The sequence below is a fragment of the Pseudophryne corroboree genome, unplaced genomic scaffold, assembly GCF_028390025.1.
Source record: "Pseudophryne corroboree isolate aPseCor3 unplaced genomic scaffold, aPseCor3.hap2 scaffold_1243, whole genome shotgun sequence".
In the NCBI taxonomy this organism is placed as follows: Eukaryota; Metazoa; Chordata; class Amphibia; order Anura; family Myobatrachidae; genus Pseudophryne; species Pseudophryne corroboree.
In genome coordinates, this window is record NW_026967869.1 from 107296 (window position 1) to 132129 (window position 24834).

The 24834-nt window shown below is 45.1% G+C and overlaps 2 non-coding genes and 1 pseudogene across 2 annotated transcripts; all 3 read left to right on the forward strand.

Annotated features, from left to right (window-relative positions):
* The first annotated feature begins 2762 nt into the window (after nt 1-2762).
* Nucleotides 2763-2926, forward strand: LOC134993050 (U1 spliceosomal RNA). The gene has a single exon (XR_010196945.1). It is a non-coding gene; the product is annotated as a U1 spliceosomal RNA (small nuclear RNA).
* Nucleotides 2927-3078: 152 nt separating this feature from the next.
* On the forward strand, nt 3079-3241 carry LOC134993081 (U1 spliceosomal RNA). Its single transcript, XR_010196972.1, has one exon. It is a non-coding gene; the product is annotated as a U1 spliceosomal RNA (small nuclear RNA).
* Nucleotides 3242-23457: 20216 nt separating this feature from the next.
* On the forward strand, nt 23458-23636 carry LOC134993085 (U1 spliceosomal RNA; annotated as a pseudogene).
* The last annotated feature ends 1198 nt before the right edge of the window (nt 23637-24834 follow it).

The window sequence follows — 24834 nt, forward strand, 5'->3', positions numbered from 1 at the left end:
TTCATTTGCATGTGCTCCACCTCCGACACACCGCCCACCCAACCACCCAGTCACCAGAGCCACCCACAAGCCAACTGGCTCCGTGATTTAATTTGCACAGTGCAGTCATCCAGGCAGCATGTCCTTCTCAATGGAATAATCTCTGGTTCCATGGAATCTTCCGCATTGGAATGCTGCGGAACAAAAAGGATTTAAACATTCAGCTTGCTAGCATTCAATGTACCTGCGGTTTGGTTCTAGCACATGGGTCTTCATCCTGTGGCCCTCCAGCTGCTGTGAAACTACACATCCCAGCATGCCCTGCCACAGTTTTGCTATTAAGGTATGCTAAAACTGAGGCAGGGCATGCTGGGATATGTAGTTCCACAGCAGCTGGAGGGTCGCAGGTTGAAGACCCATGTTCTAGCATGCCTGTTCTATGATGCATGTTCCGTGATGTCACAATCAGCTTGGAATGGGGTGTCTAGCATGCATTTGCTGACAGCCACTTGAGGCAGACACACATCAGGAGATGCAGCATATCGGAGGTCTTCGATGCCTTTCCAGCAAATGCACACCACCAGCTGCTGGTCTGGACACAAAACAATGCCCACAATTGAAGGCTCAAAATGCCCAACTACAGGATTAATGTAAGTAGTGAATTTAGGAATGAGTTTAGAAGTAGGAAATTAAGTTAGTTCACAAGTACATTCAAATTCAGATCTAAAGACTAGGTAGGCCTCACGTCCTGGCAGCACCCAGCATTTAAAAATGCCTTGATTATAGGTAGGGAATTAAATGTAGATAAGAAGTAGACACAAAAGAAGACTCCACAGAGCAATTATCAGGTGTCTTTATCAATTTTTGCATTTAAAAAATCAAGCAATTAGGGAACACAATGTTGCGACAATGTAACCCTATTTGCAAAATAGTACTAAATAAGTTTGTCGATGTAAGACATTTGCAAAGGCGCAAACAAAACACGCTGGAAAATGCAACTGAATCTGTTTTTGGAGGTTAGAATAGATGCAGGATCAAGTAGCTCAATGGGTAGGGTGTTTGATTAGAATTTAACAGGTTATAGGTTTGAATCCTGGGTATGATAGTTTGAGGTGTTATTTAATAAAGTATGTTTATATATTAGTCACACATGGCTTACTTGTACAAATGGCATGTCACCAGTTAGTGCTGACTGCTGATATGCCATTTACACAAACATGCCATGTGTGACTGTATATGCATTTAAGGAGGGCACCCCTGCAATACCACAAACCATTGAGTGTCAAGTATACTAGATATATCTTCATATCTCATGTGCTTTCTCTGAGACCAATCTTGTTATGCCCCTTCCCCACAAGGCATGCGCCTTTTGTCCATATTGCAAAAATGGGGGGGAGGGCATATAATTCTCTGTCACAGGGCACCAAAAAGTCTAGTTATGGCTCTGGTATGCATTATGTAATCTGGCAGACCATCTCTCCAACACTGGCTGGTTGGAATAGAAATCCGGTTATCTATGTGAGCAAATGACCATCAACGATTTACTCTCAAACACTAAAAAATTGACAAAAATGGTCCCCTAAACAAATTGGTTAAATTTTGGGTTTAACCAATTTGTGTAATGACCATTTTTGACCACTTTTCTAGTGTTTGGGAGCAAATGGTTAATTGACATTTGCTCCTATACATTACCAGATTTTCATTCCATCCATCCAGACTGGATAGATAGCCTGACAGATAATTGTGTAGTGTACGCCCAGGATAACTGTTAGTCATGCTTTATTTTATGGCGGCACATAAATGGGTGGACAGATCCAGGGCAAGCACTGCCCACTCATGCATAGTTGTCAACTGATGTGAAGTTCCAGGGGGCAATCTCAGTTATAAAGAGAAGTATCTGGAAATTGTCCCTAGTTAAAAAAAAAAAAATTTTTTTTATCAACTCCATTTATTTAGTATGATATCCCAGGTGATAGGATGCCGGCAGTCAGAACAACATACTTTATTAAATAACACATCTCAAACTACCATACCCAGGATTCAAACCTATAACCTGTTGAATTCTAATCAAACACCCTACCTATTGAGCTATTTGATCCTGCATAAAAATTGTGAACATTATATGAAGCTATTGGTACTTTGCAAAAAAAAAGAATCAGCATTACAACGCAGCAGATCCATGCAGTTTGCAGCCACACACTACATGTATCTGCTCAGCCACAATGCTGATTATTTCTTCACAAAGTACAAGGTGAGCTCCAAACAGAATTCTCTAGCTTAGAATTATACCTTTCTTTGCCAAACCTAGAAGTCGGGCGGGGGGAGGGAGGCCTGCACCGTCATGCGGCAGGCTTGTCCGTTTTGGAAGCAGGCTGATGGGCAGCCCAGGATTGCTTCAGTCTGGGCTTGGCAGGTCTGGAAACATGAGCTTGCTTTGGGTATGCCTGACCTTGGGTACGCTTTACCTGGAGGATGAAAGGGCCAAGAAAAGTACTTTTAGCCTTCTGCGTGGTAGGAGTCATACTAGGTAGGCAAGCTGTTTTAGCAGTAGCCAGATCAGCTACAATCTTATTGAGGTCTTCTCCAAAAGGAGATTCAACTGAGGCAGCACAAGGGAACTCTCATCTGGGGACAACAACTGCAGGGAGAACACATATTTTCAGATGAACATGGTAGGGCAGAAGGCTGCCTAATACTGAAGCACCCCCAAACAACAAATCAAATGCAACTTACTTGACAGAGATGTGCCTGAGCAACGGCCCTCCCCAGCCCTATCCCAAATCATACTTATTTTGCATAGGAGATACCATGGTCATGAAGATTGTTCTCCCAGGGTTAGGTTCATTCATTGCATTCTGGGTATGCTGACCCCTGTGATTTCCCCAAATGTGGGAAACTCGACTGCATTATTTGTGGTAGTGGGGGACTGTGTTTGTGCTTTCCTCTGGTCAGCTCTGGTAAAAGTCAGATTTCTTTGTCTCAGATCTTCCTCTAGCCTTGTTCTTCTTTCGAGAGTTCCCTTGTGCTGCCTCAGTTGGATCTCCTTCACTTGACAGGGGGGTGCCCGAGCAGCGACCCTCCCCAGCTCTAGCCCAACTCCTACTTACCTGCCAGGTGAGATACTATGATCATGAAGTTGCTTCTCCCAGGGCAAGGCTCACCCATTGCACTCTGGGTGTGCTGCCCCTGCGATTTCCCCAAATGTGGGAAACTTGACTGCATAATTTGAGTTTTCCCTGGTCGGCTCTCATGTAATTCAGATCTCTTTGTCTCAGGTCTCTCTCCAGCCTAGTTTGCTGTCTGGTTCCACTTCTTTTTTCTTGAGCCCCTCCCTTCTATACCCTTGTGCACTATCCTGACTTCTCCTCCCGTCTGCTTACTTTGTGCCTCCCAATGCACAATGCAAACTACGGGTAGTGCTGCAGGGCCCACACCCTTTTACTTGCTTTACAGAGCAGCTCTGGAGCTGTTACAGTGCCCAGCTGCTGCAAGAAATCAGCTTGAATGCTTCAGGGGCTGGGGAATGGCCAACATGAGCCCCACACCGAAGGAGGGTGGGGGTGCTTAATGCGAACTAGGGGTCATCCAAGCACCACAAAAGGCCTCCATGCCCTGCACGCTCCTTTTCTCTTTTCATATGCAGACGAGGGTTGAAGCCAACTTTGACCCACTGCTTGGATGACATCACCATATTCAAATCCATCTGCTGCAGGCCATCCCCCAGGAATGCTTGCACTAGTTGTTGCATTTGGTTTGTTGTTTGGGGGTGCTTCAGTATTAGGCAGCCTTCTGCCACCCCATGTTCATCTGAAAATATGTGTTCTCCCTGCAGTTGTTGTCCCCAGATGAGAGTTCCCTTGTGCTGCCTCAGTTGAATCTCCTTTACTTGACAGAGATGTGCCTGAGCAACGGCCCTCCCCAGCCCTATCCCAAATCATACTTATTTTGCATAGGAGATACTATTGTCATGAAGATTGTTCTCCCAGATTTAATTAAGTGATTTTATAAAAAACAGCTAGGAAGCACAATTTAGCAGTGGGTTGCAGAGAAAAAAATAACATTTTAAACCTACCGGTAAATTTTTTTTCTCGTAGTCCGTAGAGGATGATGGGGACTCCGTAAGGACCATGGGGGATAGACGGGCTCCGCAGCAGACATGGGCACTTTAAGAAAGACTTTAGATCTGGGTGTGCACTGGCTCCTCCCTCTATGCCCCTCCTCCATACCTCAGTTAGAGAAACTGTGCCCAGAGGAGACGGACAGTACGAGGAAAGGATTTTTGTTAATCCAAGGTCAAGATTCATACCAGCCACACCAATCACACCGTATAACTTGTGATATACTACCCAGTTAACAGTATGAAAACAACATAGCATCAGTCCAAGACCGATGAAAACTAACATATAACCCTTATGTAAGCAATAACTATATACAAGTCTTGCAGAAGTAGTCCGCACTTGGGACGGGTACCCAGCATCCTCTACGGACTACGAGAAAAAGATTTACCGGTAGGTTTAAAATCTTATTTTCTCTTACGTCCTAAAAGATGCTGGGGACTCCGTAAGGACCATGGGGATTATACCAAAGCTCCCAAACGGGCTCCTGCGGATGACTCTGCAGCACCGATTGAGCAAACAGGAGGTCCTCCTCAGCCAGGGTATCAAACTTATAGAACTTTGCAAAGGTGTTTGAACCCGACCAAGTAGCAGCTCGGCACAGCTGTAGTGCCGAGACCCCCGGGCAGCTGCCCAAGAAGAGCCCACCTTCCTAGTGGAATGGGCCTTGACTGAATTAGGCAACGGCAATCCCGCCATAGAATGCGCCTGCTGAATCGTGTTACAGATCCAGAGAGCAATAGTCTGATTTGAAGCAGGGGTGCCAATCTTGTTGGCTGCATACAGGACAAACAGTGCTTCTGTTTTTCTGACTCTAGCCGTTCTGGCCACCTAAATTTTCAAAGCCCTGACCACATCAAGGGACTCGGAATCCTCCAAGTCACGCGTAGCCACAGGCACCACAATAGGTTGGTTCATATGAAAGGATGAGTCCACTTTTAGCAGGAATTGAGGACGGGTCTGCAATTCCGCTCTATCCATATGGAAAACCAGATAGGGGATTTTATGTGATAAAGCTGCTAATTCCGACACTCGCCTAGCGGAAGCCAAGGCTAATAACATGACCACCTTCCAAGTGAGATATTTAAACTCCACCATTTTAAGTGGTTCAAACCATAACCTTAACACCACGTTAAGGTCCCAAGGGACCACCAGAGGTACAAAAGGAGGCTGAATATGCAGTACTCCCTTCACAAAAGTTTGTACTTACTTCAGGAAGAGAGGCCAATTCCTTTTGAAAGAAAATGGATAAGGCCAAAATCTGAACCTTAATAGAGCCTAATTTTAGGCCCAAATTCACTCCAGTTTGTAGGAAGTGAAGGAAGTGGCCCAGGTGGAATTCTTACGTATGAGCATTCCTGGCCTCACACAAAGAAACATATTTTCGCCATATACAGTGATAATGTTTAGATGTCACGTCCTTCCTAGCCTTTATTAGCGTAGGAATGACCTCATCTGGAATACCCTTTTCCGCTAGGATCCGGCGTTCAACCGCCATGCCGTCAAACGCAGCCGCGGTAAGTCTTGGAACAGACAGGGCCCCTGTTGCAACAGGTCCTGTCTTAGAGGAAGTGGCCACGGATCTTCTGTGAGCATTTCCTGCAGATCTGGATACCAGGTCCTTCGCGGCCAATCTGGAACAATGAGAATTGTTCTTACTCCTCTTTTTCTTACTATTATCAACACCTTGGGTATGAGAGGTAAAGGAGGAAATACATAGACCGACCGGAACACCCACGGTGTCACTAGGGCGTCTACAGCTACTGCCCGAGGGTCTCTTGACCTGTTGCAATACCTCTGTAGCTTTTTGTTGAGGCGGGACGCCATCATGTCTATCTGGAACAATCCCCACCGACTTGCAATCTGTGCGAAGACTTCCTGATGGAGTCCCCACTCTCCTGGATGTAGGTCGTGTCTGCTGAGGAAGTCTGCATCCCAGTTGTCCACTCCCGGAATGAACACTGCTGACAGTGCGCTTTGATAAAGCTAAATATTTATCTTATTTAAAACCCTTTGTGAGGTCTAAGAACACTGTACGCTATTTGCGTATGGAGTACCGTAAGGGTACGCTCGTTGCGTAACAATCGCTTAGCCGTGGTCGAGACGCTCAAGCGTCACGTTCGCTCACGGCCAAGAGATCACAGGCAGGCACGCTATTGGCTGCTGACTAACGTAATGGTTCGCTATAGCGTAACGGACGCTGTATCGGGAGCGGGCTGCTCGAGCGATACAGACGCTCACGAGAATACGCTGTTGGTATCGGGCACACTTATAGGTGAGCGACTACCGTAATGCTACGCTATCAGCGTAGCGGACGCTCGAGACCACGAGGAGATCACGAGCGGCGCAGACGCTCACAATGTTAAACCTTTATGTCTAAACCACAAACAATGTAATTTGCTGTAAAACCTTAGTGTAGAGATAGGGTGTAAATGCAACACTGTATAACCTTATTAACTCAAAAGCTGTTCGAGCGTCACCGACGCTCTGAGAATACTTAACACTATAAGAAATACACAAATACCGTGCTTAGGGTCCAACGCCTAATATATATATTATGAATGTTATACTTGCAAAAGAATTAATACAATACAAGTCATACACTACAATATAACATAGACTAACTAACCAGGTAACTACACAGTAAATACAATACAAGTACGTTTAAGAGAAAATGAGAGAAAGAGAAGAGAGAGAGAGAGAAAGATATGGCCCATAATAACAAGAAAAGACAATATGATTACGGAGAAAACTTACGCACAAAGGAAACGATCGCATGCGCCTCTGGACATCCAGCTCCCGATTTTCAGCAATGATAACCGATGAAGAGTGAGTGCTGGATGTGATCGGCCTGTCTATTTATGCCCCACACACAATACAATTCAATGGTCCCTACAATCTCATTGTTCATTGGACACAGGAATTCGTCTTCGCATTATAACAAAAGGTCATAGGTTGATTCATACAGGTGGGCTGTGACTATTTCCAACAGCTCAGGTGGGAGGGAAACTGGGTTTCCCGCCGCATGGATAAGTAAGTGCAAATACAGTAAATGTTCATAAACTTCTTATGTCCATAACTATTCGCACGAGCGATTGATCCGCTTCAAACCAACACCGGAATATTGCTAATTAAATACTCTTCCGATGGATACTAAACACCACTGTATTACTCCTGTCTGACCCTTCGTATCAAACAATGAGGGATCTCTCTGTCCAGGAACATACTACATTAACTAAACTTTCAGAATCTATCAAAGGGACCATAATCTACAAAATGCATTATATGGTGAAAATATGTAACGAAAGAGTCGCCCGCTAGACGCACACAATCTCTACCGTAAATGTGCATACCGTGCGCCTGCGGGTGCCCGCAACAGCGAGTATGCGCACGCACGGTAGAGCGCACGCATGCGCAGCAGGGACACATATGAGGTGCAAATATGGCAGTGTGCATCGTGATATTTTTCTGACTTTGACAGTCCACCCTTTGGCAGTCAACAATAACTGCCACTTCCTAAAACATTTCAAAAAGAGAAAAATATATGTCAGGGGTTAATACATTTACATGGTTGGGTAGGGGAGGAGAGGAGAAGGTAGGAAAAGGGTATGACCTAGTGAGATAGCAGAAGCATGTGTGTATGAATCCATGTTTGGGGGGTCATGTATCATCGTGCCGTACGTGTTTTAAATCAAGCTTTGAGGTATTGCGAAGTATACATTTGAATTCCTTCTTATCCCGTGGTACGGGTCTGTGGATGGGCTGTCAAACTTTACCGAGCTTTTTTCGGATTTTGGTTGTAACAAAAATGGGGAGCACATTTTAGTTGATGATACATGAATGGGGGAATATGTGATTGCTGATATCTGTGCCTGTATTCCCTATACTATGTGTGTAATTACCTGAAGGTTGTAGAGATGAAGAAAATACATAGTTACGGTAAATGCAGTGGTATTCTATGTCAGGTTAATGAACATTCGTCGATTGAGGTCTTGTTTGGTGTCTGTTGAATGCAGTCTTCTTTGTGCTTTTGCCCATAAGGTGCGAGCAAAAAGCTTTGTCAATGTCCATAGATTTACAAAAGTGTTGGGCTAGAGTAATTTTAAAATTTCTAGGGAAACTGGGGATCTATGGCATAGTTCATCAAAAATCTGTGTATAAGGTTGTCAAAACTTCTTCTTTAATCCATCTGTTGTCTGTATATCGGCTCATCAAATTCCTCGTCCAAGTGGGTCTTTTTACCTCAGAGGAAAACGGAAAAACAGGTGAAAGAAACGGACCGTAGAAATCGCATTACAATTTCCTCACTCCTTAAACTCATCACCCTGGTACTTCGTTTGCACTTCGTTAAAGCCTGACCGCATCTAAATATCAAGCCAATCGTTATGATAACACCTAAGATACATAGGAGAAACTTCCCTACATCCATTATAACTCCTTGAGCCCATTCTCCTAAACCGGAGAACCAATTTCGCGGGTTCAACCATGACACCCAACTAGTCAGCTCATTACTCACAGCAGCAAGGGTGAGATTGTGTCTCCTGCGAAATTCCCACTTCAATTGGAGAATATCGTCCATCTTTTGGTCTATGACCTCGACCGGGTCCTCGGTACTATTCGTTATATATGTGCAGCATTTCACGCCGTACTGCGTTGCCAGTGTGACACAATATCCACCTGTTACTGCTGTGAGATAATTGAGAATCATTCTATGCTGAACTAGTTCTGTTTTATAAGCTTGAAGTTCTCTTCCAGTATACCTAAACGTGTCATCATACATTTCTGTGATATTGTCTAACAAATTTGCGAGCGCAGATATGTATTTATAATTCAACACTCCTCTGGCGGTGCGAGTGAGGTCTAACGCAAGTAGAAACTGAATCCCGGTGGATTCATGGATCATGTCAGAGGCCGGGTGCTCTGTTCTTTCTATCAGGTGCCGTTTAACTACGTGCTCGTAATGGGTGTGAGTATAAGGAGTTTGGGCAACACGGTGTATGTCTTTCATTTTGGCATGTGATACAGTCATTACCTCAGGCAATACTTTTCCAATATAACACAATCCTTCAGAGTTTGGGGCAAGCCACTTATACGCCTTCCTCCCGCATATGAAATATGCATCATCGGGGAGAACATATGGGACGGAGTAGGACATAACCATATTACACATTTTCCATGTGAAATCTCCTAACCCTAATTCTCCCATCTGTCTAGTACACGTATCAGCTTGTACGATATGTGCACAGTATCCTGGTGATACCTCTCCAACTCTCGTAATCCTACTTCCTAGGGTATACCTATACCGGAAAGATTTTCCTCTACTGGCTATGTGGCGTATAAGCTCTGTATCTGTCGGCATTCTATCTGCTCTATATGAAAAGGTCATGGTTTGGTTACTCCATGACACTTCCCAATTTCCCGGCTTTCGGGGATTGGAAATGTTAAAACATATGAGGGATCTATCCACATGATATTGGTGGAGCTTCAAACTAGGAGGACTGGAGATATTAAACCTCCTGTCCACCGGTCTCCCACCACTTAGCTCAAGTACCTCCCCTATCGTTAAAGGAAATGGTACTAGTCCTGATTTGCTATGACCTTGAGGTACTTGAGAGCATACCCAACAATCTGTTTGATTTAACACGCTACCCACTAAGGAGTGATAGTCACTCAAGGGATGCCGGTCCATGTGGATATTAAAACTGGATTGGCATTTCTTAATGCACCCATCCTCGACTACGTTGTCACAGAGCCTACAGATACAGTTTTCTTCAGCTAACAATCCTTCACAATTCCTTCTATTGTCAATGCTATCGGATCGTTTTCTGATACTCGCCTTTGCTTGTTGATTATGTTGTTCTCGGAAAACTACGCCTCCATCTCTGTCATCAGAACCCATTCCAGAACCTCTCTCGACCTCCATGGTACTCTCGCCGGAACAGACTGCTCTGGTCAACATCATGGTCAACAGGAAAATCCGGATCACAGTCTCTTGGGGCAAGTCCATCTTATAGGAGGAAACGAAGAAGAATGAGAAGGGGGGGAAAATAATTTGAGGGAGAGGGGATGGGAAGTTGGAGAAAAACAATAAAAGGGAACAGGGAATCGACAACTGCTTTTGATCTTGTGATTTTCAATGCTCAGGTGCCGCCTCAGTCCTCCTGGAACAGACACTCCAGTGATACAACGTCCTCTACCGTCTGTTCCTTATCACGGGACCTCTCTGGATCAGCAACCTTCTTACAATGGGACGAATGAACCCAAGTCTCTCTCTCGGCAACTTTCAATGCTGTAGTGCTAGTCAATAAGACTTGGTATGGTCCTTCCCATCTGTCAATAAGGCAACCTGAGCGTAGAAAATTTCGTATCATTACATACTCCCCAGGTTCAATGTCATGACAATTACTATCTGGTAAATCAGGAATCACCAACTTCAAATTATTATTTTGATTCCTTAGCTGTTTACTCATATTAACCAGGTACTTTACAGTCACTTCATTGTTACACTTCAAATCATCCTGAGGGTTAATCATAACATGCGGTTGTCGACCAAACAAGATTTCAAAAGGGGACAGATTAAGAGGGGACCTGGGAGTGGTTCTGATGCTGTACAGTACAATGGGTAAAGCTTCTGGCCATGTCAATCCTGTTTCTGCCATAACTTTGCTCAAATTATTTTTAATAGTGCTATTCACTCTTTCCACCTTCGCACTCGCCTGTGGACGGTATGGAGTGTGCAGCTTGCTATCAATTCCCATCAACTTACACATTCCTTGAAAGACATCACCTGTAAAATGGGTACCCCTATCACTTTCGATAATTCTAGGGATACCATATCTACATACAAATTCCTGCACAATTTTCTTAGCAGTAAACATAGCGGTATTTGTGGCCGCCGGGAATGCTTCAACCCAATTTGAGAACACATCTATACAAACAAGTACATATTTCAAATTTCGACAAGGGGGTAATTGAATGAAGTCAATCTGTATTGCCTGGAAAGGACCGCCTGCAGGTGGGATATGAGATGGTTCTGTTGGTATTGCCTTTCCGATATTCTTTCTCAAACAGGTAAGGCATGACATTGCTCTCTTACTTGCATGAGATGAAAATCCTGGGGCGCACCAATATGCTCTTACCAACTTGCACATTCCTTCCTTGCCCAGATGAGTCAGCCCGTGAGCTGCCTCAGCTAAACATGGAAGATATGCTCTGGGGGCCACCGGTTTACCTTGTCCATCCGTCCAGAGTCCTGAGGACTCCTGGCCATATCCCTTCGCCTTCCAGACTGCCTTTTCCTGTGTGGAACACAAATTTTGCATTTCACACAACTTCTGTGTGTTGATGGTATTAAATACCATCAGTTGTGTGGTGTCTGTCTGTCTGGGGGTACCAGCTGCTAACTTAGCTGCTTCGTCTGCTCGGCTGTTACCAAGTGATACTGGGTCCTGGCTATATGTGTGTGCTTTACACTTGATAACAGCCACTCTGTCGGGTTCCTGTATCGCTGTTAGAAGCCTTTTGATGTGAGCTGCATGCGCTACCGGTGTACCAGCTGCCGTCATGAAATTTCTGAGGCGCCATAGGGCTCCGAAATCATGGACTACCCCGAATGCGTATCTAGAGTCGGTGTAGATATTGGCTGATTTGCCCTTAGCCAATTCACATGCTCTGGTTAGGGCGACCAGTTCAGCAACCTGGGCTGAGGGAGGTGGGCCTAGCGGTTCCGCTTCTATGGTGCCTTGGTCATCTACGACTGCGTATCCAGTACACAAGTCTCCCGAGTCTGACTGTCTGTGACAACTACCGTCCGTGTAGAAAGTTAGATCTACATTTTCCAGCGGGTTGTCACTGATGTCAGGCCTTGCGGTAAAATTTTGGGTCAAATATTCCATACAATCATGTGTGTCCTCCTGTGTGTTAAATTCTCCTTCCCCACCACTCTCATCCTCCACCCTTTGTGCCTGTCCAGGCACACCTGGGAGATATGTTGCAGGATTTAATGCACTGCATCTCCTTATGGTGATGTTTACGGGGGCCATTAGTGCCAATTCCCATCTTGTAAACCGCGCTGATGAGACGTGCCTGGTTTGGGCAGAATTTAGCAAGGCTGACACTGCATGTGGTGTATGAATTGTGAGGTTGTGACCTAGCACTACATCTTCGCTTTTCGTTACTAGCAATGCTATCGCAGCGACGCTTCGCAAGCATGTGGGGAGGGATCGCGCTACCGTGTCTAGCTGAGCGCTGTAGTATGCTACTGGCCTGCTGGCATCACCGTGCTTTTGGGTTAAGACGCCTGCCGCGCAACCAGAACTTTCTGTTCCGTACAGCTCAAAGGGTTTCCCATAGTCTGGCATACCTAATGCTGGTGCCTGCGTTAGGCACTGTTTAAGTCTCTCAAATGCCATCTCGGACTCGTCTGTATGCGAAATCCGATCAGGTTTGTTTGAGGAGACCATCTCCTGCAGAGGTAACGCTAGAATGGAAAACCCTGGGATCCAGTTACGGCAATACCCACACATTCCTAAAAATGTTCTGATCTGTTGCTGGGTTTTTGGCAGAGTCATGTCTCTAATTGCTTGAATTCTATCAGTGGTCAGGTGTCTCAGTCCTTGTGTTAGACAGTGTCCCAAATATTTTACCTTAGTTTGGCATAATTGCAACTTGTCTTTGGAAACCTTGTGTCCTGTGTCTGAAAGATGAAACAGGAGCTGTTTCGTATCCTTCAGGGATGCTTCCAATGAATCAGAACACAGTAGTAGATCATCCACGTACTGTATTAATACTGATCCACTCTCTGGTTGGAAAGACTGTAAACAATCATGCAAAGCCTGGGAAAATATACTTGGACTGTCTATGAAACCTTGTGGTAATCGAGTCCATGTGTATTGGACTCCTCTGTATGTGAATGCAAACAAATATTGGCTGTCAGGGTGCAGAGGTACCGAAAAGAAAGCGGAGCAGAGGTCAATAACAGTGAAAAATTTCGCAGTGGGAGGGATTTGCATAAGGATGACAGCTGGATTTGGCACTACGGGGAACTGACTCTCAACTATTTTGTTGATCCCCCTTAGATCCTGCACTAGCCGGTAACCCCTCCCCCCACTCTTTTTCACAGGGAAGATGGGACTATTGGCAGTGCTGGACGTTCTTACCAGAATACCCTGTTGTAGCAAGCGCTCTATTACGGGATACACTCCTAACTCCACCTCTGGCTTCAGAGGGTACTGTGGGATTTTTGGAGCTATCCTACCATCTTTTACTTGTACAACTACAGGAGCTACGTTTGCCATTAATCCAGTGTCCTGTCCATCTTTAGTCCAAAGTGACTCTGGTATCTGGGATGTCATTTCTTCTACTTTGGATGGAGTCCTATTTGTCATAATGGTATGTGACATTAATTTTGATGGGGAGTCTAACATGTCTCGCACTTCCTGAGCGTGATTCTCAGGTATGTCCAAGAATACACCTTCAGGAGTACAATAAATGACGCACCCCATTTTACACAATAAGTCTCTTCCCAGGAGATTAGTCGGTGCCGATGCAGCCAGCAAAAAGGAATGCTTGGTATGTAAAGGCCCTACTGTAATCTCGGCTGGTTTGCTAACAGGGTAGTGCTGGACTACTCCCGTTACCCCTATGGCTGGAATTGTCTTACCAGTGGTTCTCATGCCCACTGTCGAATTTATCACTGATTTGGCCGCCCCTGTGTCTACAAGAAAGTTTAATGATTTACCAGCTACATTGATTGCAATTTCAGGTTCACTCCCAAGGCTTGCAATCAATTTTACTGGCTGCAGATTACAGGTATGGCTACACCCCTATTGGGTATGGTGACCTCCCTGAATCCCGCTGGCAGCAACTACTTGTGAAGGGGTTAAATGGGAACTGCCAGGAGTTTGCCAGTCTCTGTTCGGGGGGTATCTTTTTGTTTCTCCTGCATGTGGCTCATAACTCCGTCTCTGCGGACCTTGCTCCCAATGTCGTGTGTCGTGTCGTTGTCTAGGGGGTTGGTAAGATCTTTGCGAATTTTTCGCTCTACAGTCTCGTGCTATGTGTCCCTGTTTATGACAAAAATAACATGTTACCACATTTGACTTACCCACAGGGTTTGGTGATATAAACACAGGCTGTTTTGTGGTCAGGGCCTGTATACTTACTGACATTAACTTATCACCTTGCGACTCCCTGTGTCTGGTGATATTCCGGTCGTGATCAATAGCAGCCTCTCTCAAAGTAGCCACTGACAGACCTCGCCAACATGGTTGCGTGGTCTGTACCCTTGTCTTTAATGCTTCTTTTAAACCATCCATTAGCACAGATACTGCTACTTCTTGATGGTTTGCATTGGTCCTAATGTCCTCTATGCCAGTGTACTTTGCCATTTCTAATAATGCCCGGTGAAAATAATCAGCAGCTGTTTCTGTCTCTTTTTGTTTAATGGAAAAAATTCTATTCCATTTGGCTACAGCTGGGAAATACTCCTTTAACTGTAAATGTATTCTTTTTACGTTATCTTTGTTGTACACATCTGTAAGAGGTACATCCAGATCCAATCCACAGTCAGCTAAAAATTGAGCTGAGTCGACATTGGAGGGTAAACATGCCCTCAGCAATATCTGCCAGTCTTTGTTATTGGGCTCTAAAGTGTTTCCTAGGTCTCTGATGTATTTTTGGCTAGCAACTAAGTATTTTCTGGGGTCAGGGAATTCAGACACTATGGTCCTTAATTCCATTCTGGAAAATGGGATATACATGGCAATGTTCCTGATAGGAGTGACTCCTGATGTGTCAGTTTTCCCATTTGGAACAGCTATTACCGTAACAGGATTAAGTCTACTAACATCATTCTGTGTAGATTCTACAGCCTGTGGTGAAATGGTTTCAGCATAGTGTAAGGTGCCGTACTTACCCGTTGATACGACCTCACCTGTCCCTCCGCTAGGGGGCTTTGTTACTAATCTTATGGGTTGGGCCGTGCCTACTGTCGTTTCTGATATAGTGGCTGCTAGAGAGAGCGCCGATATTGTTGCCGATTCGTCCTCTTGATCACACTCCTGGGGAAAGTTCAAAACAGGGTACAACTTGCACGGGTTAATGCTTGCATTGGTTAACTTATTAACATTATCCTTAACATTTATACAGTTGCTAAGTGCCTGTTTGTTACCCCCTGATGCGTCATTCTCCGCAACCAATTTCTCTCCTGATATGTATGGTGGCGGCGGGGCCGTGGCTATCAGTTTCCTGATAGGGCCAGATCCCGCCGCCAGAGCCAATCCTCTCTGTATTTCACCCTCCTGTTGCCATAGCTGCAAATAATCATAATGTTGGATTCGTCTCTTTGTTGATTTAATGAGACATATCCTCCTCCTTAAATTCATTAACACTTCTGGGCTGAAGCTACCTACTCTTGGGAATTTCTCCCCGTCATGTACTGTCATTCTCTCCCATTCATCACATAAAATTTCTGTATGTAAACCATATTTTTCACACATTACATACCTTGCCGACCCGACTGGTCGGTTTACTGAATCAACCCGAACCGAGGTTGATCGCCCCCTTCCTGAACAACTGGCCCCCATAATTTGCAGGTGTTGCTTGCTCTACCTCTGACCTTTATCTCAGGGTCTTCTGCGAACCCTTACAAAAAACCAAAATATTAAAAGATAGGTTGACGGTGAAGTTTACCGAGCACCTCACTCACTCGCCCACGCCGACCAATACGCCCACACACTGATATAGCGCTGGCGTACTCGACCCAGGGCCCCTATGAACCTCTATTTACTGGAACATGCGAGAGATATCCGAAGAACACTTACTCTTTCCAGTAACTATTGGTTGTTGGACAATTCCTGAGTGACCAGCGAACTTCCCTTCAGAAAATAAAAAATTACACAAATAACGTCAGAATGTACAAATAGTTTTATGACCGGGTTTGTACACAAATGGTACTGGTCAGACTAACTTAATGCACACAATTACGTGCGGTACAATCGTTCAGCACATAAGCAACTAATCTTATGTACGGAGCGACCAGTGGAATCGACATTCAGCAGCTGCGAATTCCTTCAGCCTGAGCTTTTTATGGCCTATATGGGTGTCGCACCAACCCTTCTTGGTGATGTGCCTTGTCTCTATAGCGGACTTCCTTGTCTGCTGTACTTGGACCTCCTGGTCTGTTATGCGACCTCCTGGTCTGACCTCCTGGTCTGTTACAGTATGACCTCCTGGTCTGCTACACTCTAATGCTCAAATTTTATGTTTAACCAGAGATGCCTCCCTAGCCACCACGTATGTCACTTACACGTATGTACTTCACGAGAACTCGATGATTTCTGTGGTTCAATCCCCAAAATTGTAAAAACAAACACTCACTCACCACATACACACTTTTGTTTCTATTTCTATTTCTGCACAGAAATTTTTCTTTAGACCAGATGTGTTGTAAATTTGGAGAAGGATCTGTTAATTTAAATTTCGGATTTAAAATAGATTTGCGCTATTTATCGCCTGTTGCGCTATTTATCGCTTGTTGCGCTATTTATCGCCTGTTGCGATATTTATCGCTTATTGCGCTATTTATCGCTTATTGTGCTATTTAAAAATCAACACTATCGTGTGATTTGAGTTACGTGGGCGTACCCAGACGCTCCGTTGCATAATTTACGCTGCGTGCGTCGGCCTTTGCGTACGCGAGTCTCAGCCTTTTGTTAGAGACACGTGTATACAAAACCAATGTCCACCGTAACACAACTAACACGTTTTATCAATGTAGATGATCCTCAGTCGTCTACCGTGCAACACACCAATCTCTCCTTTTACCTTTAGGTAGAGCTGCGTGTGTGCTTTACACTTTATCCCTTAACGCATTACTTTTACACTTTAACTATGAAATAGCGACAAATCTCTCTTAGCACGTTTTATCAATTATAAAATGGCAAACAGGAGAGTGATATATGAAAATACACGAATGAAAAAGAAATGCAGATATGCGTGTGTGCGTACGCAAGATAGAAATAAACAGTTTTAAAAGACACTAGTGTGTTGTTCTTACCTCCGGTTCCCGGATTCCTTCAGCACCCTTTACTAAGCGAAACAGACGCTTATCCCGTCAGCACTGCGAAGAATATGATCTCCCGCCCTTTGCTGATGGATAATGTCTGCTGAAATTACCTAGCAGAGATATGTGAAGGACAGGACGAGCCGCCAATTGATAAAGCTAAATATTTATCTTATTTAAAACCCTTTGTGAGGTCTAAGAACACTGTACGCTATTTGCGTATGGAGTACCGTAAGGGTACGCTCGTTGCGTAACAATCGCTTAGCCGTGGTCGAGACGCTCAAGCGTCACGTTCGCTCACGGCCAAGAGATCACAGGCAGGCACGCTATTGGCTGCTGACTAACGTAATGGTTCGCTATAGCGTAACGGACGCTGTATCGGGAGCGGGCTGCTCAAGCGATACAGACGCTCACGAGAATACGCTGTTGGTATCGGGCACACTTATAGGTGAGCGACTACCGTAATGCTACGCTATCAGCGTAGCGGACGCTCGAGACCACGAGGAGATCACGAGCGGCGCCGACGCTCACAATGTTAAACCTTTATGTCTAAACCACAAACAATGTAATTTGCTGTAAAACCTTAGTGTAGAGATAGGGTGTAAATGCAACACTGTATAACCTTATTAACTCAAAAGCTGTTCGAGCGTCACCGACGCTCTGAGAATACTTAACACTATAAGAAATACACAAATACCGTGCTTAGGGTCCAACGCCTAATATATATATTATGAATGTTATACTTGCAAAAGAATTAATACAATACAAGTCATACACTACAATATAACATAGACTAACTAACCAGGTAACTACACAGTAAATACAATACAAGTACGTTTAAGAGAAAATGAGAGAAAGAGAAGAGAGAGAGAGAAAGATATGGCCCATAATAACAAGAAAAGACAATATGATTACGGAGAAAACTTACGCACAAAGGAAACGATCGCATGCGCCTCTGGACATCCAGCTCCCGATTTTCAGCAATGATAACCGATGAAGAGTGAGTGCTGGATGTGATCGGCCTGTCTATTTATGCCCCACACACAATACAATTCAATGGTCCCTACAATCTCATTGTTCATTGGACACAGGAATTCGTCTTCGCATTATAACAAAAGGTCATAGGTTGATTCATACAGGTGGGCTGTGACTATTTCCAACAGCTCAGGTGGGAGGGAAACTGGGTTTCCCGCCGCATGGATAAGTAAGTGCAAATACAGTAAATGTTCATAAACTTCTTATGTCCATAACTATTCGCACGAGCGATTGATCCGCTTCAAACCAACACCGGAATATTGCTAATTAAATACTCTTCCGATGGATACTAAACACCACTGTATTACTCCTGTCTGACCCTTCGTATCAAACAATGAGGGATCTCTCTGTCCAGGAACATACTACATTAACTAAACTTTCAGAATCTATTAAAGGGACCATAATCTACAAAATGCATTATATGGTGAAAATATGTAACGAAAGAGTCGCCCGCTAGACGCACACAATCTCTACCGTAAATGCGCATACCGTGCGCCTGCGGGTGCCCGCAACAGCGAGTATGCGCACGCACGGGAGAGCGCACGCATGCGCAGCAGGGACACATATGAGGTGCAAATATGGCAGTGTGCATCGTGATATTTTTCTGACTTTGACAGCTTACATGATTCTCCGCCCAGCGAAGAATTCTGGTGGCTTCCGCCATCGCCACTCTGCTCCTTGTGCCGCCTTGGCGGTTTACATGAACTAGTGCGGTGACGTTGTCTGACTGGATCAGAACTGGTTGGTCGCGAAGTAAGGTCTCCGCTTGACATAGGGCGTTGTATATGGCCCTTAGCTCCAGGATGTTGATGTGAAGACAAGTCTCCTGACTTGACCAAAGACCTTGGAAATTTCTTCCCTGTGTGGCTGCTCCCCAACCTCGGAGGCTCGCGTTCGTGGTCACCAGGATCCAGTCCTGAATGCCGAACCTGCGGCCCTCTAGAAGGTGAGCACTCTGCAGCCACCACAGGAGAGATACCCTGGCCCTAGGGGACAGGGTGATCAACTGATGAATCTGTAGATGTGACCCGGACCACTTGTCCAGTAGGTCCCATTGCAAGATCCTCGCATGGAACCTGCCGAAGGGAATGGCCTCGTATGATGCCACCATCATTCCCAGGACTCGAGTGCAGTGATGCACTGACACCTGTTTTGGTTTCAATAGGTTCCTGACCAGAGTCATGAGTTCCTGGGCCTTTTCTATCGGAAGATAAACCCTTTTCTGGTCCGTATCCAGAATAATGCCCAAGCAAAGTCAGACGAGTCGTAGGAACCAACTGCGACTTCGGGATATTGAGAATCCAGCCGTGTTGCTGTAACACCTTCAGTGAAAGTTATACGCTGTTCAGCAACTGCTCTCTTGATCTCGCTTTTATGAGGAGATCGTTCAAGTACGGGATAATTGTGACACCTTGCTTTCGCAGGAGCACCATAATTTCCGTCATTACCTTGGTGAAAATTCTCGGAGAAAATTCTGGAGAGACCAAACGGCAACGTCTGAAATTGGTAATGACAATACTGTACCGCAAATCTTAGGTACGCCTGATGAGGTGGATAAATGAGTACATGAAGGTATGCATCCTTTATGTCCAGAGATATCATAAAATCCCCCCCTTCTAGGCTGGCGATGACCGCTCTTAGCGATTCCATCTTGAACTTGAACCTTTTCAAGTATAGGTTCAGGGATTTTAAATTTAATATGGGTCTGACCAAACCGTCCGGTTTTGGGACTACAAACAGGGTCGAATAATTTCCATTTCCTTGTTGAAGCAGGGGAACCTTGACCACCACCTGTTGAAGATACAATTTGTGAATTGCATTTAACACTATCTCCCTTTCCTGGGGAGAAGATGGTAGGGCCGATTTGAAAAACCGGCGAGGAGGCACCTCTTCGAATTTCAGCTTGTAACCCTGAGAAACAATTTCTATTGCCTAGGGATCCACCTGCGAATGAACCCAGATGTGGCTGAAAACTCGAAGACGTGCCCCCAACTGGGCGGACTCCTTTAGCGGAGCCCCAGCGTCATGCGGTGGATTTTGTAGAGGCCGGGGAGGACTTCTGTTCCTGGGAACTAGCTGTGTTGTGCAGCTTCTTCCCTCTGCCCTTACCTCTGGCAAGAAAGGACACACCTCGTACTTTCTTGTTTCTCTGTGATCGAAAGGACTGCATTTGATAATGTGGTGCTTTCTTAGGCTGTGAGGGAATATAAGGCAAAAAATTTGATTTACCAGCTGTAGCTGTGGAGACTAGGTCCGAGAGACCTTCCCCAAACAATTCCTCACCCCTGTAAGGTAAAACCTCCATATACCTTTTTGAGTCGGCATCACCTGTCCATTGCCGGGTCCATAGGACTCGTCTAGCAGAAATTGACATAGCGTTTATTCTAGAACCCAGTAGACTAATGTCACTTTGAGCATCTCTTATATATAGGACAGCATCTTTTATATGCCCTATGGTCAATAACATAGCATCCTTATCTAGGGTCTCAATCTCTGCTGATAAGGTATCTGTCCATGCTGCCACCGCGCTACAACCCCGGCCGACGCAATTGCCGGTCTGAGTAAGGTACCAGAATGTGTGTAAATGGACTTTAGGGTAACCTCCTGCTTGCGGTCAGCATGGTCCCTGATGGTAGCCGTATCCTGGGATGGCAGCGCTACCTTTTTGGATAAGCGTGTCAATGCTTTATCCACCCTAGGGGAGGATTCCCACCGTATCCTGTCCATTGGCGGGAAATGATACGCCATAAGAATCCTTTTGGGAATCTGCAGCTTTTTGTCTGGAGATTCCCAAGCTTTTTCACATAATTCGTTCAACTCATGTGAGGGGGGAAAGGTTATCTCAGGTTTCTTTCCCTTATAGATGTGTACCCTCGTGTCAGGGACAGGGGACTCTGTGATGTGCAAAACATCTTTTATTGCAATAATCATATATCGAATACATTTAGCCAATTTTGGCTGTAACTTTGCATCATCGTAGTCGACACTGGAGTCAGAATCCGTGTCGGTATCTGTGTCAACTATTTGGGATAGTGGGCGCTTTTGAGACCCCGAAGGTCCCTGCGACATAGGGACAGGCATGGGTTGACTCCCTGACTGTTCCCTAGCTTCAGCTTTGTCTAATCTCTTGTGTAATAAGTTTACATTAGCACTTAAAACATTTCACATATCCATTCAGTCAGGTGTCGGCGTTGTCGATGGAGACACCACATTAATTTGCTCCTGCTCCTCTCTAGGAGAGCCTTCTACCTCAGACATGTCGACACACGTGTACCGACACACCATACACTCAGGGAATCCTCTTATCTGAGGACAGTTCCCCAACAAGGCCCTTTGGAGAGACAGAGAGAGAGAGTATGCCAGCACACACCCCAGCGCTATATGACCCAGGAAAAAAACACAATAATTTTATGTTTACCCAGTAGCGCTGTATTTCCATATATATATGCGCCTAATTATGTGCCCCCCTCTTCTTTAAGACCCTCTTTCTACCGTGGTATAAGCAGGGGAGAGTCCGTGGAGCTTCCCCTCAGCGGTGCTGTGGAGAAAATGGTGCTGGTGAGTGCTGAGGGAGAAGCCCCACCCCCTCAGCGACGGGCTTCTGTCCCGCTCAAATATAGTAAAAAAATGGCGGGGGCTCTTATATATATATATACAGTGCCTAGCTGCATATATATTTATTTTGCCAAAGAGAGGTCTATATTGCTGCCCAGGGCGTCCCCCCTGAGCCCTTCACCCTTACACTGACTGCCGTGTGTGAGGTGTATGGGAGCAATGGAGCACAGCTTTACTGCTGTGCGTTACCTCAGTGAAGATCATGAAGTCTTCCGCCGCCTCTGAAGTCTTCTTTTCTTCTCATACTCACCCGGCTTCTATCTTCCGGCTCTGCGAGGGGGACGGCGGCGCGGCTCTGGGACGGACGGCGAGGGTTAGACCTGCGTACCGATCCCTCTGGAGCTAATGCTGTACAGTAGCCTAAGAAGCAGAGCCTATCAACTCACAGAAGTAGGTGTGCATCTCTCCCCTCCGCCCCTCGATGCAGGGAGTCTGTTGCCAGCAGGCTCCCTGAAAATAAAAAAATCTAACAAATATACTTTCTGTCAGGAAACTCAGGAGAGCTCCCTGAAAAGCACCCAGTCTCCTCTGGGCACAGTAGTAAACTGAGGTCTGGAGGAGGGGCATAGAGGGAGGAGCCAGTGCACACCCAGATCTAAAGTCTTTCTTTAAGTGCCCATGTCTCCTGCGGAGCCCGTCTATCCCCCATGGTCCTTACGGAGTCCCCAGCATCCTCTAGGACGTAAGAGAAAAATTATGCTGGCAGAAAAATCCAATTGAGTGATTAAACAGCTCCAGAGCTGCTCTGTAAGGCAAGTAAAAGGGTGTGGGCCCTGCAGCACTACCTGTAGTTTGCATTGTGCATTGGAAGCCTAGTTTGCTGTCTGTTTTCACTTCTTTTTTCTTGAGCCCCTCCCGTCTATACCCTTGTGCACTATCCTGACTTCTCCTCCCGTCTGCTTACTTTGTGCCTTCCAATGCACAATGCAAACTACAGGTAGTGCTGCAGGGCCCACACCCTTTTACTTGCCTTACAGAGCAGCTCTTGAGCTGTTACAGTGCCCAGCTGCTGCAAGAAATCAGCGTGAATGCTTCAGGGGCTGGGGCATGGCCAACATGAGCCCCACACCGAAGGAGGGTGGGTGTGTTTAATGCGAACTAGGGGTCTCGCACAATGCAAACTACAGGTAGTGCTGCAGGGCCCACACCCTTTTACTTGCCTTACAGAGCAGCTCTGGAGCTGTTACAGTGCCCAGCTGCTGCAAGAAATCAGCTTGAATGCTTCAGGGGCTGGGGCATAGCCAACATGAGCCCCACACCGACGGAGGGTGGAGGTGTTTAATGCAAACTAGGGGTCATCCAAGTGCCGCAAAAGGCCGCCATGCCCTGCACGCCCCTTTTCTCTTTTCATATGCAGACGAGGGTTGAAGCCAACTTTGACCCACTGCTTGGATGACATCGCCATATGCAAATCCATCTGCTGCAGGCCTTCCCCCAGGAATGCTTGCACTAGTTGTTGCATTTGGTTTGTTGTTTGGGGGTGCTTCAGTATTAGGCAGCCTTCTGCCCTCCCATGTTCATCTGAAAATATGTGTTCTCCCTGCAGTTGTTGTCCCCAGATGAGAGTTCCCTTGTGCTGCCTCAGTTGAATCTCCTTTACTTGACAGAGATGTGCCTGAGCAGCGGCCCTCCCCAGCCCTATCCCAAATCATACTTATTTTGCATAGGAGATACCATGGTCATGAAGACTGTTCTCCCAGGGTGCGGTTCATTCATTGCATTCTGGGTATGCTGACCCCTGTGATTTCCCCAAATGTGGGAAACTCGACTGCATTATTTAATGCGAACTAGGGGTCATCCAAGCACCGCAAAAGGCCGCCATGCCCTGCATACCCCTTTTCTCTTTTCATAAGCAGACGAGGTTTGAAGCCAACTTTGACCCACTGCTTGGATGACATCACTTGCTGCCTTTCCAATGAAGCAAGTTTAATTTAATAATAGGTGAAAAACCATCCCTACAAAGGTGTTAATCAGATACTTGGCTTTGTGGACACTTTTCAGAGCACAAATTTGTTAGCATAAAAATAAAGCCAGAAAATGAAGAGCTGTTTAATCACTCAATTGGATTTTTCTGCCAGCATATTTCTTTTTCTCTGCAACCCACTGCTAAATTGTGCTTCGTGGCTGTTTTTTTTATAAAATCACTTAATCAAATCTAACTCTGATTACATCAGAGAAGGCCAGGTACCCTACACCATAAGAGGTGGTTTGAAATTTTTACTTGTCTACTTAAAGATCACCAAAATCTGATAACGAGGTCAATTACGTCCCTAGGTGGGATTGAACCACCAACCTTTTGGTTAACAACTGAACACGCTAACTGTTTGCGCCTCAGAGACACTTTGCAAAAGTACATACTGACAAAGGTTAATAAGCATTCATCTAGAACGTTTCCTAGAAAAACTTTAAAAAGTCAATAATCTGGAGAGTTTTTGTAAGATGTTCCTTCCATCAACCAATGAAGAAACACATTGGTACTTTCCCATGATGAGTGAGTGCTTCAGGATCTCTTGCACTTACATGTGCAGCAAAGGACTACAATGGAAGCATGCTGGGCCTATAACCCAGAGGTAGGTAGATTGCAACTGTCCTCTGCTATATGCATTTTTTTTGTTAATTAAAGTAATCCAAAACTGGGATTGATATTTTGGCTCTTTTATTTTTACTTAAAGTACAATAACTTTTACTGTTTTAATTTGTTTTAATAATATATTGACAGTATTGTTTTCTTTCAAAAATCCACTTAATTTTCTTTACCCTATTATTAAAATGGTAATTGACAAAAACAAACTACATTGTCACCAGAAGAGCAATACAAAATGTACAAGTGATATATTAAAATCATCTTTTCAGCTTGAATTTCAATGATGCATTGAGGTAACGATTTTGTGAGAAACATCTTCACCCTTAAATAAAGATTTTCTTAATTCCCTACCTGTGTGCTAATTAGATATCACCTTGTTTTCACATTAAACAGACTTTCACATGAGAAAGCAGCAAGGATGCAGTGGCGTTAATGTTTCCTGG